The 16,056-nt window shown below is 38.8% G+C and overlaps 1 protein-coding gene across 9 annotated transcripts in view; it reads right to left on the reverse strand.

Annotated features, from left to right (window-relative positions):
* Window positions 1-16,056, reverse strand: part of NUMB (NUMB endocytic adaptor protein) — a 92,853-nt gene that overhangs the window by 51,311 nt on the left and 25,486 nt on the right. Inside the window, exon 1 of one of the 9 annotated variants that reach the window (XM_032111062.1) lies at window positions 4,078-4,212. The exons of the other annotated variants lie outside the window; for them this stretch is intronic. The gene's annotated coding sequence lies outside the window, so the exon portion shown is untranslated. Of the gene's footprint in view, window positions 1-4,077; window positions 4,213-16,056 lie in introns of those variants that run through there. 9 annotated transcript variants of the gene reach the window in all.

Consider the following 16,056-nt stretch of genomic DNA (forward strand, 5'->3'; position numbering starts at 1 on the left):
TTTAGCAATCTTCACCCTTGGTTAACCAATGACAACTGGTGTCTTGCAAAAATACATCAACAAAGCTCTAGCAAGCCAAAGGCTGTCTACAGCAGAATGGCTAAGGTCTCCCTACTCACATTATCAAGCACTTGCTAGTACCTCACATTACTTCTTAAAGGTCAGATTTAATTCCAAAGGCTGATTGTCCATAAGGTGCACTTCAATTATCTATATTACAGAGCCACCCTTCTACTCTGCCTATGGTTTGCACTGCATCTTCCCAGCTCAAACTCCACCTCCTGAGATCATCTTACCTGCAGCTCTCTTTAAGCTGCACACATCGCATCAAACAAACAGCAGGTCTAAAGGCAGTGGTCTCCTCCAGTGGTATTACTTTCTGGAAAAGGAAAGGGTTCTCAAACAAGAACTACAAAACTCTTCATTTCTCTATAAGAGATTTTTTTCAATATCATAGCAGTCTAACCACTGTAAATAAGAAATGCCGAAAGCATTTATATAAAGCCTTCCCTTCTAAATACAAGCATAAAGACACAGCTTTGCCAGCACTGAGACTTGAGAAGTTGGATTCCTATATCACAGAACTTTCTATAAAGTAGGAGCAGAAAAAGCCAAGTAGATATTACATATGCTTCTCTGACCAATTTAGTCTCGTAACAGTAAAATTATGCAAGTGTCTACAAGCATTTGAATCACATGCCTCAAAAAGTATTGTTGGAAGCCACAAACACCTTTTCCTCAAATTTCACACTAACCATATTTAAGAGTAACGCCAAATTGGTATTTTGCAGTGGTCAGGCAAAGTTGATGAACTCACAAGCCTCACCCAAGATCAATCATGAATGCAATAACATGTTCTTCAGCTATTTACACTCAATATTTTACATAAACAAGGCTTCTTCAATGAAATCTGTCAATTTGCAAACGTAGTAACTATTTTCAAGGGCAGCCTACTTTAGTCACTCCTTTTTTATTGAGGATAAATTAACTATTTAACGAGTTCAGAGTTCTTATATTGTTCCCTCACTCTCTGTAAGAAAATACTCTACAAAGGAAGGGGCCACATTTGCAAAAATCAGGTTCTCCTTTTCTACCTCTCTCTATTGTGAAATGCACCCACTGGAAGTTGACCACCAGCACTGTTTCACTGTTTACACAGGGATTATACAGAAACATCTTCATAAAGTAAACAGTGTTTGGCTACAAAAACCGACAGAACTTCCTTAGCCCCTCCAAGTTTTGAGTCTGAGCGATGACAACACCATCAAGTGACAACAGTTTCCAGTACACTCAGATTCACATTGCCTATTGGAAGTTCCTTATCACCAGAAAGGGTTGCAGTCCATGCATCATGTCTGACAGCTACAGTGGTTTTTTCCATGTTCAGTCATGGTTTTCTTTCCTGTACTTGGTCCTTCTGTTTTCAAGTTTAACTCAAGGCTGAGTCCTGTTTTTGTCCATCAACTTGCATTTTAGAAGCTTCTCAAGATTAAACACTACAGTCATTCTGACTGGGAGTAGACTTACTGGTGTTACAAGATGAAACCCTGAAACTGTAGCAGAAGAAAAGGATGAAATTCAGAGTGCCCTGGATTCTAAAGCCCAAAGCTGACAAGCAATCACAACTACATAAATTTTAAAATACCAAGTTAGTGATCTACACAGGCCTTTTTTATTCCTTATATAATGCCTCTCTTCCTAAATGCTTACAAAAAAGGACTAAAGATGAAGGTGACATAGTAATTTCAGAGTCTGGAATTAAATGCTTTTCATAGCCTCTAACATGAACTTCTAAAATGCAACAGGCTGCTGTAGCAAAGCCAAGATAACTGAGGTTATCTTGGATTGTCCTACAACCACACCCAGGAATGCAATGCATGCCAAGACTCCACAGTTGGTCACAGACATGGGCGCAGGAGGAATCACAATGTGCAACTCAGTCAGTTTCTCACCGCTGGAATAAAGCTTTTAGGCGGGCTTGCTATAAATATCCAGTGCTGGAGATACAGGAGGAGATTGGAGCTGTATGTGGGAGACCAAAATACTAATTAGACACCGAGCAAAGTTCCAGCTACACAAAATTAAGGAATAAGAGGAGATTCAGGAAATGGCCTACTTTAAGGCATACAGCCTGCATGTTCTGAACTCTCACAAAAACAGAGCAACTGAGAAATAAGGCTGGGAAAGAAATCACAAGCTTGGGCTACAAAAAATTCCCCTTGTATATTACATACCAGTGCATACAATTGCGTTACTGAATTTATCTTTTCTACATAAAACAAGTAAAATTTGTGTGAAAAAACAGATTAACTAGTAAGGCAAAAAACCCAAAAGATCTGACTGACCACATAAGCTAACTTCACAGAACATACCTAAAATTTGCCTAAGCTTAAGATCATAGCTGAACATACATATTATCTGCTCCAGCTTTTACAATTAAATGGTCTTACTCCTATTTTTTTCATTGTTTTTTTGTTTGATGGGGAGGGGAGAGTGTTGTTCTACTAAGAACATTTTTACTTTTCAAAATATCTCTATAGGTAAGTGTCTTTTCTACTAAAAAGGATTTTGTAAATTTTGCTACTGCTACACTCCCCTTCTAGAAGCCACTCTGGATTTACAAAACAATGAATACCTGAATAGAATTTCTAAAATTATCTTACATTTCACAAGAGTGAAGACACCTAAAGCAAACTTGTAAATTTTTTTCCTAAAGGGATAGAGGATGGTGCAGAACAGGACTATTTGACATACTTATTTCCCTGATGCTAGAAAGAAGGTTAGAAAGCATTCCTAAAATATTTGATAGTCTTGAGATTCACAGTAGGAGACTGTATTTCCTGCTGGATAATAGTATTATGTTACACATAAAAATGGCTATGTCAGTAAAATTAAAACAGCTACAACATTTGAAGCTCTCAGCTTCTGTTTGAAGGGAGACTCCAGAAGGGACCAAAGGAACTGCAATACACCAGGAAGAGGGATGACTGAACACCTCTGTAAAACCTAAGTATCCCAGGTTGATGACCATCATATGAAGTTAATCTATGCTCACTATGGTACAAAATCAGAACCTAGACCTCTGACTCTGATTCTTCTTTATAAATTATTTTGGGAATGGGAAAGAAAAGAATCAATGTGCTTTTTGTAGGTACAGTTACCCAGAGATTATGGGAGCAGGCAATGTGGCAACGTGTGTCAGTATTACTGACTAAGCATTATGTCCCAGGTCTGAGAAGAAAAAAAACTACGGACATAACAACTAAAACATGAATAAAAAGAATTTACTTCATCATTGGCACAGCTATTGCTAAATGACATCTTATCTAGCTTTTATAGTGACGAATTATTGACTGGCATCACAGAGGAAATAGATTTTGACAAGTCTGAATATTAATAGCATCAGCTTAATGAGTATGATGTTTAAATCCAAGCAAGACTTAAGTCTTCAAACTACAGAAACATTTAAATTTATCTACTAAATACACTGTAAGAACACCCAGTGTTTATTTACATTTATATTATATTACATTTCAAAGGTTCAAACTTTCAACATGTCATTAACTAGTAACCTTTTCTGAATTTCTTTTAAGTGGTTAAAGATTCTCCTATGGGTACAATTAGAAGGACTTTTCAAAGATCTCACTGAAGTTAAAGGTTTAAGTTGATATGAGTTCAGAGAACATAAAAAGCACTTCTACACGAGGTTCTCAGCTATTTTAGAATACACATTTAAAAAAGGAAAAAACTTCCTGAGGATGCCCCGCAATTAATTTATAATCTTCCACAGAATCTCTCAAATTTAAAGCTCACAAAAAATTAAGACAAAAAGATGTGGTATTCAGTTTTTAAGAAATGATGGGGAAATTCACAAGCTTAGTTCAGGGAATAAACAGATTACACAACCAGTCAAAGAAAGGAGAACTGACAGAGTGCATTGTTGTACCTACTTCAAACAAGTGCTAACAAATACCTCCTTCAATAATTTGAATCCAGTCCACCTAGGATGTGAAAACTACAAAACATTCACTTTTACCTATAGTATTAAGTTGTTGGTTTCCATAGCACTTTACTTACCATTTGAAAAAAAAAAGTCTGCTGTTTTAAGGACTCCACAGATTATTACCCATACAGACTTGGTCAGTTACACTACAGACAAATAAATCCAGATGATAGAGTTCTCCAAAATTCAGAGCATGAAAAGGTAAAGTTCTGCAAGAGACAGAAGGTAAGGCAAGAATGTACATGTGACACAGGCTTCGTTGGACAGGCTGCCCTGAGACACTCCCTGCAAATTCTCTTCACCACCCACACTCCCTCACATTAGGCATCCAGACGTGACATGCAACAGGAAGGGCCTGGACAGCCTTCATCGTGGGTCAGGTACACTGAAACACTTTGGGAAACCTAAACCTCAGGTACACTGAAACACTTTGGGAAACAACCTAAACCAACTGCACATGGCCTCAAAGGCTACATCCAGGATACCTAACTTGGGTCTGTGAAACAGTACACAAACCAAAGCCACCTTCAGCTGCCTTGTTTTGTACAGGTTCTGGTAGTACCTGCATCAGTTCTGAGACTCCAAAGCAAACATTTTCTAGCAGACTACTACAGTCGTAATACCTTAGGACAACTCAACCAAAAGCAGTAACTATATCCTGCTATAGATACTAGCACAGCTTTATGTGACCGTCATTTATTACATTCCACCAGAGCAGCAACTGACACATCTACATAAAATTAAAAATAAAATCTACTGGAGCCCTTTTTTTTTTTTCCCCCCTGCAGTTAACGTGCTCACGAAGTCCATCCTTCTGTGACAGAGAATGAAAACCAGTGGGTTTTAGCAGGCAACAACTTGGGTACAATAACTTCAGTGAAACCTTCAGCAACACCCTGCCTTTTCTGCAAAGCCTGAGCAATTGCATCAGTGGGACAGGCCACTGGAGATGCCTCATTTCCTCTGCATCTTCAAGGCTTACACAAGGTTTTGCCAGCTCCAGCTGTGCTTGCTGATAACATAAGAAAACTTGTAAGAACAACTGAGAAGGAGCAGGGTAAGGTCCAGAGTGAAACATTTGGGTATGTACAGCGTGTAGTAAACCAAATTGAGTCTTATTCATGAATACTGCTTTTACTCATGGCAGTCAAGTTTGTCCTTTGTGACTGATGGAGCTACTTTACCCTTCAGCACACACCTATAAAAATAACTGTGCAGAGAGAGGATCCCAAGGTGTACTAATAAGACAGTTACAAGCCTAGACATCAGCAAGTTTCAGCCTATTCCAAAGGAGCTTAATACTTAATGGAAGCATAGAGGACTACAAATACATAGCTAAGTCCCAATATATGTTTTTTCACAAGATTACAGCTGGAAAAATTCACCTGTCCTGAGAAGGAAAGAAGCCAAAAGGTAGAAGAGAGATAGAACCAGCCAGGAAGACATTCTCAGAATTTCTCCCTTCAGCCTTGAATTACAGAAGTCACTGGTGGTTTTTAACCCCCCCTCGACTCCCACAATATATTCAGTCAACATGGTTTACCTAGCCAGTAAAGACTAGAGCAAACATCCAGAACAAGTATCTCTGGAAAGGGGGTCTTACTAATACCTAGAAATACTTTTTTTTTAATGTCAGAAAATACCTCTCCTCTTCCCCCCCCCCAATTTGGTTATATATACTATGGTTGTTTGATAGTGCTGTATGTTAATGTCTGGATTTTTGTCCATTTTTCTTAAACAAACTTACTTATTTCTATTGTGCCAAGTACAGACTAATGCTTGTACACTGGACTAAAAGCAGAGAATCATCACTCCCATTCAGAAAGTAGAAGGGAACTTGATTAACCTGAAAAGATGCAGTTTGAATCCCAACCTGAAGTATACTGCAAAATTCACATAGATGGCAACTGCGGTTGCCAAGGACAGGGAGGGAGAGAAGTACTAAGTATTCTTTCATTTGAGAATGCAAAATTCCTGCAGTTACAAAATTTTAGTCAACTTTTAGGCAACACTGTCCAACCACTTCCTAAAACTTGGGGCACCAGAGGTAGTGACTTCAAGATGACATATTTATAGCACACGGAACCCACATACAACCACTAATACTATAATTAAGCACTAAAACAAGATGCTATTATAAACACAACGTCTCTGGCAACGTACCACATTCAGATGGACACTGAAATATCTTTTAGATAACTGACTCAATCTAATCTGGAGTTGGTGTTTCCTGGCCAATGATGACTAACTCTTCTAAAGCATCATTAAGTAACAGGAAATACCCACCCCCAACATCAATCACTATCTAAACATACACCAAAGTATCATGTTTTGAACATCGTCACTCATAGATAAATACCCTATAGGCAAAAGTGAGGGGAAGAAAAACCCTTTCCACCAGTCTTCAAGTAACCAAAATACAAAATCAAGTCCTAATATTAATAACAACATGTGAGTTAGGGCCAGACTTCCAGCTCACTTGTACAGCTTCACAAGATAACACTGGGCTCTTCCACAGTTACCGCACTCCCTTCATTCACACATAAAAATGCTACCAGAATTAAACTGATCCAAACCACTACTATGCTTGGGATGATGGGTCAGGAAGAGCTTGGACCTTAGTACTCTGTACTTTGTACAGCGAGGACACCAGTCTTGGGCAGCTCTGCTGTGGCCTTCCCTCTCAGCTTCCCAGGTGCACTGCCCTGCTGCCCTGACTGATTCCAGTCCTCAGCAACCCACACAAAGAAGAGAAACAGACCAAAGAGCCTCTGTGCAAACTCCAGCCTAAAGGAGAAGCCATGCCTTTTCATCTCCATTTTCTGTTCCATTAAAAACAGCAGAGGAAAGAAAGCACTTCTTAGCTAAAAACAAACAAAGACAGAAAAAGAACCCATGGTAAGTGAAAGACAACATCACATTTATATTCAGGAAGGCTCAGGAGTGGACAATTGTCCTCTTCATTTCTGTAGAAACCAAAATTAAAGGCTCTCAGTAGGAAAGTCACAGTTCTAATCCCCTCTTCCCCATCTCCCTGAAGATACTAATAGAAAGTTTTCATCACAGCAGTCAACACATCACTATGTTTGTGAATATTAAATCTAACCCAAAGAGACTGCCATGATTTCCTCTCCTAATCCTTTTTCCACCTTTTTTTCCCCCTTTAAAGGCAAAGTATTTGCTTTACAACTGCCATGAGTGCACCAAAACTATTTCTAATTTACTTAGAATTACAAAATAATTTAATCCCTGATGAAATTGCTAGTTGCTCTTAATTACACTACTATTTTTCTGTTAGAATTCTACATATTTAAGTTGGCATGTGGTTTTCTGCAAGTCAAACACTTCCTAATTAAATCCTAAAGTCCTATCAAATATCAATACTTACAACTACTACCTCGAAGCAAATCTACAGCTTGTGTATCAAGAATGCATTTGTTTCAACCATTATTCTGGTGAGTAGAGTCTACTGCCTGAATAAAGCAGCTTTTTTTTTTAATTTGAACATGAAAAATCAAACCTCTTACGAAAATTGATATTCATTCTCAACCCTCCTCCCAGAAGAGCTAACCACTTATCAAACCACTACAGTAGATCTTCTGGCAGCTCTTTGAGCTGTAATCAGAGATCAGACTTACATTCAGATCTTTGGGGGGAAAAAACTACCACCACCACAACACAGAGTACACACACAGAGTCCCCTTCATCATTTAATTTTAATTTACAAAGACGGCTCCTTTGCACTCATCTGAAAACATGTTACATATCAGCAGCAAAACGGAATTCAGTTTTTTTGGAGAACACTTTAAGGGCAGATTTTTTGGACCAACACCCCCACAAGCAAAGTGCTACACCTGGGAAAACACATTAAACTGCTGGTTCCGAATTCAGTTTGCAGGCTGGTGAGCAAATAAGCCCCATCTGCATTAGCTGGCATGATACCTCTTTGCATTCTTTGTGTCAAGTAGTTCTTGAAATGTTACATCCCTGCCACTGAAATTACACTAGTGACATTTTTTTCAAACTGGGAAGCTTACATAATGATCAGCAATAGCACAAGTAATCCAGAAGTAGCACTCACTTAACACCAACTCACAGCACCATAAGGACAGAAATGAGTTGCTACACAGAAAAAAGTTCACAAGAAAACTTCCAGCAGAAAACAGCTTTAAAAACAATACCAAAAAAAATCCCTACCAACCCAGCCCTCTAATTCTGCTATATAAAGGTGTCTAAGTCAGTCTACATAGATGTGAAGGATGTAAATTAAAAGTCATGATTTGCAAAAAAGTCATTTTTGGGAAAAAAAAATTAAAGGAAACAGGAAAAGAAAAACAAACCCAAACATTATCAAAAAACCCCCTCAGGACTGATCTTGCTATTTCAAACAGCTGTGTCACATGGAGTAAAGCAGCCCACTAAACTATATCTACAAAGCAAGGGTAGAGTTTTAAACTAATTAGTACAAAGGTCTTCAAGAAATTGAGTTCTCATAAATTACAGCTTTGCACACAGTTCAGTTTACAATGTGGACTTTGTAAAGATTTGAGACTTTCCTAGTGACGTGCTTCTGAGTACACAACAATATGAGGAAGTGCTGTAGCTAATACCCCTCTTCTCTGCAGACAATCACATATCAAAGGTGCATCATTGTTTAAAATGGCTCCAGTTCCAAAGGGTGAAGATCTACTCCCTGTCCTGTCTTGACCTTAAGGGAGGGACACACTGTCCACCAAAACATCCTGTCAGGAAAGCAGTAAGAAGCGTGCAAATTTGGAGATTAGGATAATAAATACACTTTGCTGGTTACTTATTTTGGCTTTCAAAAAAAACTCTTGTCGAAGAACACAGAGGCTTTTCTAACCAAGCCTTGTCCACGCCAGAAATCCTGGTGAACATGTCCACTTAGCAGCTGCAGGGAACTAGGAAGAATGTATTTGTGAGGCTCCCTGTGTGGTAGTCTTGAGTGAAAGTTTTCATTGTTACATCCATTCTCTTTTGAAGTTACATGTTTCCTGAAACCGGTTTAGCAGAAAAAAACTATTAATTATTTGCTACTTCTTCCAATATAGATATTTGGAATTTATGTGAACATAGTCCAAGTCTGTTCACTAAGTAAAGTGTATGCACCTATTTAGGAAAAAAATGGGATGTTTACTGCTTTGGGACTTTTTTCTGTGTTTCGTTTTTTAGGACTTGCATTCCCAAACCTCTGAGGAGCATCCCATGACATAACGAACAAGGTCAACAAGTATTTTAATCAGGTTCGTTTTCAATATTTGTTAGGACTGGCACCAAGTCCTTACAGAACAAGTTGTTTAGGTCAATAATAAACTGCAGGGCTCCTAACTGGTATTTTACCTATTTCTATCCTAAGTAAAATTACTGGTTTTTACTGGTCAAAAGGTCTTATCTTCTCAAGCACAAAATTAACAAGAAGACTGGCCCAGATTACGCGAATGACTACTTTAAATGTGGTTTTACTGTGTTTTTATTATCAGACCTTTATATTTAGCTACCAGTTCTCCCAAAATGAACAGTGATCTCTGCATTTTTCTTGAAGTTTATGCAAGTGGAGAGCATTGATCAAATAAGCAACATTATTTCAATCTTTTTTTATTAAAATGTCTACAGAAAACTACATAAAAGCTTAATTCAGGTTAGTGTTATAAACCCTAACATTGTTTACTTGAGTGAAACAGTTGGGCAAGCCTGCTCTCACTATTTAGTTCAATCAAATAAGTGTAAGCAATTAGTTTGCATCTCTAGACACTTGCACTTGAAACCAGTATGTGGAAGAAAATAAACCTGGCAGATGAGATCTCAAACACTTGGTATTTTTTCCAGCTCAAGCTTTTCATACCTTAGATAAAATGCATTACCTAATTTTTTAATATCAGGTTACGGTTAACAGCTAAGAATTTTTGAGAGAGAGAATGTAATTTTATCAAATAGCAAAGAGAATTGTGCAAGCAACACACATCAAAACACAAAGCCAAGTCACAAAGTCAAGGAGCTGCAAAAGCTCAAAGAATCAAATTTGAGCTTGCATATATTAAAACCTAGTTCAAACAGTGAAGCTCACTTTCATACTGTACTTTTTAACACAATGACAAAGCAAATCACACAATCCAGGCCGAATAGACCAGATGTTATGATTTACAGCCTCTAGTCACATTCCTTACAATGTATACACATCATTTTCTATAAAGTAAAGCAAGACTGAGATCTCCTTTTCTCAGGAACTGGAAGTATTGCTAAATTCACAGATTGCCATTTTAAATATAAAGAAATACATTAGTACATGGAAAAGAGTCATAAACATATCTTTTAGAAAGCGTCGCTACATTATGAGCTGCTACTTGGGCTTTCTACAAACTTGCAGGAGAAAAATACCCCTTTTTCAAAGAGTTGTTACAGAATTGTTTTGTTTTCACTATATTTTTACTGTTCTGCTTCAACTGCATTGAGCAACCTCTAAGTGCAAAAGTTAATTTTTGAGGTCAAATTTCAGACTGAGCAAAGTCTATCAAAAGATTTTCATGAAGTCCTGGATTGCTCACCTGCCTGTAATGCTATGGTTCTCATATTACACCGCACCATAATCACCTCTATTTAAAATGAGAAACCAATTCTCTTTAAATACTTATTGTCACTTTAAGATCTTCAACAACCTACACTACTACTGCTACTGTACACATCAGGGATCTGACTACCATCTCTTTAAAAAAGGAAATCAACTCCATTTAATTCCTGCTTGGATCTAGACATCTGGAATCAAGTATATACATGAGGAAGAACCACAGAGCTGCAACTGTATAAATATTTTTCTTACCAATTCCCTGCCAAGAGCATCACAAAATTATAAGATCAATTTCACAGACAAGAAATAAAACTAAGGTCACACAGGCAGAAAGGCTTTTAGAATTTGGGTACTAATATTTGGCGTGAGAGGTATTCCAGGGCCGACATAGAGTCTCATCTTAGATCACATTTTCCAGATTTTGCTTCCTATGAACTTCTGGGGTGGAGCTGGGTGTCTCCTTAAACTGGCATAATGATTATCGCTGATTTTATCATAAGATTTCTGGCATCCACTTCAAATAACAATCCAGCAGACACACACATTCCAGCTTGCATTATTAGGATTAAAACAGGAACCCCTTTCTATTGATATATTCCTTCCACCAAAGGTTATCTAAGCAATTGCCAAACTGATTGCAGTTGATTACACTATGATGATGCATAAGCACTTAGGTGTATTTGTTAGCTGAAAATGCTGCAGCAAACGTAAATTTTCAGGTTTGATTTATAAATAAGCTTGAGAATGCCCCTTTGATATAACACAGTACCTTGGAACCCATAAAGCATCTGGAACAGTATTCTAGATTCAGAACACTAGGAGAGGTTATTTTTTTTGTTCACCTCCAGCCAAACAAACTGCATTCTCCCTTCTCATAACAAACTCAGATACCTGTGCGACTTCATTATCGAAATTAATATATATGGCCATCTATCACTGATGCACTAACAAAATCTGTTCTTTGCTCTGACACACCTGCCAAGCCAACATAAGAAAAGTACCACAGAAGCCTGCAAAGGTATTGTGTCTATAGATGAACATCTACATCAAGTATTAGTGGCAGCAATTCTTTGGCACTTATTCTTCGCATAATCACATTAATCGAAGTTTTGGGCTTGGTTTGGTTTTGTAGTGTGGCTAAACAACATTGATAAGTATCACCATTCCAGAGGCTGCCCATAATTTAGAAGCTTGCGATGGCTTTTCCACTCATACACCACCATTCATGAAAGAACAAAGCCATGGAAGGATGTCACAGTCTCAAACCACAGCAAAGACACACTACAGCAGACCAGCCCAAACCTTAGGTAACAGAAATTTATACACTGGGCTGTTTAGCAGGGAAGAGCATAATTTGTAGCATATAATGATTCCAAGCTTTCCTCCTGAAATTTGTGAACTATTACGTTTTTCACACCGAGCACTGATGCTACAAAGCTGTTGCTTTTCGCTCCTTTCAAACAACCGTAGTCACATTAGAGTTTCATTTATACAGTTTATGAAAACCTTCCGGAATTCACACACCCCTACCTACTGTGCAAGTTTGGCCACCACAATCGATATGGGTCATCTTTATCAAGTCCTTCTTTTGGATTCCAATTTCTTGTATCAAATGCTTTATAAGGCATCACATGAGATGCTTAACATACACACCAACACTTCTATTAAAGCTATTTTTGGTCACCCGTAAACACAGACAACTTTCTGTGTTCTTCTGTGCTCTGTGTTAGGAACAGAGTCTGTTCCTAATCTTCATCCTCAAAGGTTTTGCCTCTTCACAACCCACTTCTTTGCAACCGTTAACTACAGCAAAAATATTTCAAAATATGAGAACTGTGAACAAAATCTTGGAAGAGAGGTGCTTAAGCAAACAATAATGTGAAGTGACAATCTTCGTTCTGAAGACTTAGGGACAGATGGACAAGATGTTGCATTTTCATGAGGAAATAACTTATAAACCACATGCAACTTGTGGCAGCAGGGATGACTGTACAGACTGTGGGTTCAGCAACAGAGGGCTAGACAGTAGGAACACTGCAAATTTTCAAGGGGCAAACCATGATATAAGCTGTGATTAAAACTACTTTCACATTCCTTGCTTCACTGAACTCTGACATCAAGTAACATTTAAAAAATGGTCCAGAGCTGTGAAAATCACCTCGTCAACACTTGAAGTATCCTTAAAATAAATGTTTTAGTTTTGTTATCACAGTCTTCTCTAGGACTTTGATAGTTCTCTCCAAACAGTTTTTGCATATTTTAGTCTAAATCACCACAAGTAAATAGCAGTAAGCTGCTCGAGGCAGAGTACAAAGCAGTCCTGCCAGCAAGCTGGCAATGGTGAGAGCAGTGAAGTACAGGGATGATGATGCTGGAACGCAGACACCCTTCCAGCAGATTTGCCTGCTGAACCTTTTTGAACAAGAGATTCATGTCTTTAGTTTGTCAAAGGTCCCCCTGAACGGCAGCACAGCTGTCTGTTGTGTCATCCACTCCTCCCGATTTTGAATCATCTGTGAACTTGCTGAGGGTGCACACTGTCTAATCGTTCAGGTATTAATACAATAAACAGCCCAGGCCCTACTATCAACCACTAGGGCACACCACTACTAATTGGCCTACAGCTGGACTTTGTGTCACCACTCACACCCCTTTGAGCCCAAGCATTTCAGCCAGTCTGCAATCCCTTTCCCTCCTCTATTTTAGCGAGACCAGATGGCATCAGCTAGATAGTCAACAAGGGTTAAGAGAGAAATGACAAAAAGCACTGTTAAAGTCAAACAGTACAAACTTCCTCTTTTTCTCCTCTACCAACCCAGTCATTTTGTCACAGAGGGCTGACAGGTTGCTCAAGCACATTTCCCTTCTTAAAGCTACAATAAGTATTGCTAATAAATTTTCTTGTCCTTCTTATGTTTGGAAATGGTTTCACAGGAGAATTTGCTCCCATCATCTTCCCAGGGGTCTAGGTGAGGCTGAGCAGTCTTCAAACCCCCAGACTCTCCTGTCCTTCTTGGAGGCAAAAGCAACACTTGCTTTCCTTGCTTCCAGTCCTCAAGAACAGTCTTCTATTATCTCAATCTTTCAAAAATAATTCAGAGTGGTTTTGCTATGGTAATCAGCTCTCTCACCACTCATGGTGCATTCCATCAGTTCCCATGGACTTCCTTATAGTGAACTTTTAAAAATGTTCCTTACTTGGTCCTTCTCTACTGGGGCTAAATCTTCATTGTGGCCAGACTTCCCCACTAGTCTCCAAGGCCTAGGACTCCAGACGACAAATCCTACCAATAAAGACCAAGGTAAAAAAAGGCATCTAGTACCTCAGCTTTTTCCATGGTTTTCCTTAATCTCCCTCTGACTGCTGATACACTTAGAGAAGTCCTTCCTGTTGTCCTTCAGGTCCCTAAACACTTACCTGAAAACTGAGGTCCAAAGCCAATCCCAGTCATACCTTTTCTACATTCCATTCCTCATGCACACACAAGCAGGAGGTGCAGTGAAGTTCAGATTCAAAAAAGGGCAAAATAAGGGGAAAGGCACTTCTTGAAAAACTTCTTACTGGGCTTATTCTAACTTAACCATTTCAGTATGATACAAACAAAACAAGGAAACCATAACCAAATCAAATTGCCTCTCTACTCTGTTTAACTTTATGCCACAAGTATCATGCTAATGATGGCTAAGTTTGCTCCTGTGGTCAAAAATAGAGCCTGACAGATGTGATATATACTGGAATGAGCGTGATAAGGCAGCAACACAGCTGATTTCTCAACAATAGCAGAACCTCCCTGTTTATAACTGTGATGAAAGTGAATTGTTACTTTCAGGAAACCTAAATGATGCATCCCGGTGGTTATATATTCTGTTTTACATTATACAGCTCTTTCATCTTATGTATTAACTCATGCCTTACGGCCTGCCCTGCATTTCTAGGGCAAGGCAACGTCATACAGATGTCAAGAGGTGAAGTGTTTATAAACCAACAATTTAAACAACTCACTAGTTCTGGACAGTTGCATTAAGGATCTCTGACTGTACATCGCAAATGACTGAGCTACCGACAAGCACATACTAAACCAGCTTTATGCCACGGGATAGTGAATGCTGTCACTCACATGCAAAGGGTGATAAAAGCCATTCTGAGAATTGGGAACTGTACTTTAGAGCAATAGGCTGTTTAAACAAGGTGTCCAAAGCAAACAGCAGCAGTAAAAGCTATAGAGAAGTAGAGACTAGCTGATATTAACAGCTTGACATGTGTCAAGACAAAAAATGAGATCATCTTTACACTTAAAAAAAGCAATGTATTCCCAAACTTCAGTGTGTTATAAAATAATAAATTATTTCAAACCTAAGGCTAGGTTAGCAACTAAGGAGGGATAAACAAAATCCAATTTTGCAGAAGTCCAGATATACTTTAGTATAGTCCAGCTAGAGGCATTCCAGCCACTCTACCACTGTGTGATATGAGGCAGACTCTTAAAGGCACAAGGAGTCTGAACATCTGTAGAAACACCAAACAAGCAAAGAAAAGCAGAGGAAACCAACAGTATGTCCTTAACCAGTTCCCTCTAAAATCAGCGGCTCCCTAAACCGATTTAACAGGTTTTTTAAAAGCCTTTGAACAAAACTTTAATTAAATCTATTCCAGAAAACAAGCACCCATTTTGGCTCAGTGCTCTAGGTAAAACTCCAGTGCATTTACAAGTATAATCAGTTCAGCACAGTTCTCCCTCTTTACTCTATAAAAACAGCTATTTATGTTTGACCCCAACCCACACTAAAACTCAAACACCCAGCATGCAGCTCTTTCATCTACTTCTTTTTCACAACCTGATCAACAGAAGTAGAATGGCAGATGAAGAAATGTTGGGTGTTATACCTTCAGAAACAGAAGGGTTTTTTCTCTGTCTGAGTGGGGTAGTGAATACAAAGATCTGCCTGAGCAAGATCTTTATTACTAAAAATGCATCATACCTGCACAAAAAAATACTATTTTCACAGAATCATAGAATAGTTTGGGCTGGAAGAGAGCTTTTGAAGTTCATTTAGTCCAATGCCCCCCTGCAATGAGCAAGGATATCTTCAACTAGATCAGGTTGTTCAGAGCCTCATCCAACCAGACCTTGAACACTTTCAGAGATGGGGCATCTAACACCTCTCTGGGCAACCTGTTCCAGTGTTTCACCACTCTCACTGTAAAACATTTCTTCCATGTGTCTAATCTAAATAGACTCCTTCAGCTTCACGTCATTACACCCTTGTCCTTTTGCAACAGACTTTGCTATTCTGATAGCCCCCTTTGAGTACTGCAATAAGATCTACCCGGAGCCTTCTCCTAGCTGAGCAATCCCAATTCTTTCAGCCTTTCCTTACAGAAGAGGTGCTCCAGCCCTCTAAACATCTTCATGGCCCTCCTCCAGACTCACTCCAAGAGGTCTGTATCCTTCCTGTGCTGGGGACCCAA

The sequence above is a fragment of the Corvus moneduloides genome, chromosome 6 (assembly GCF_009650955.1).
Source record: "Corvus moneduloides isolate bCorMon1 chromosome 6, bCorMon1.pri, whole genome shotgun sequence".
NCBI classification, from domain to species: domain Eukaryota; kingdom Metazoa; phylum Chordata; class Aves; order Passeriformes; family Corvidae; genus Corvus; species Corvus moneduloides.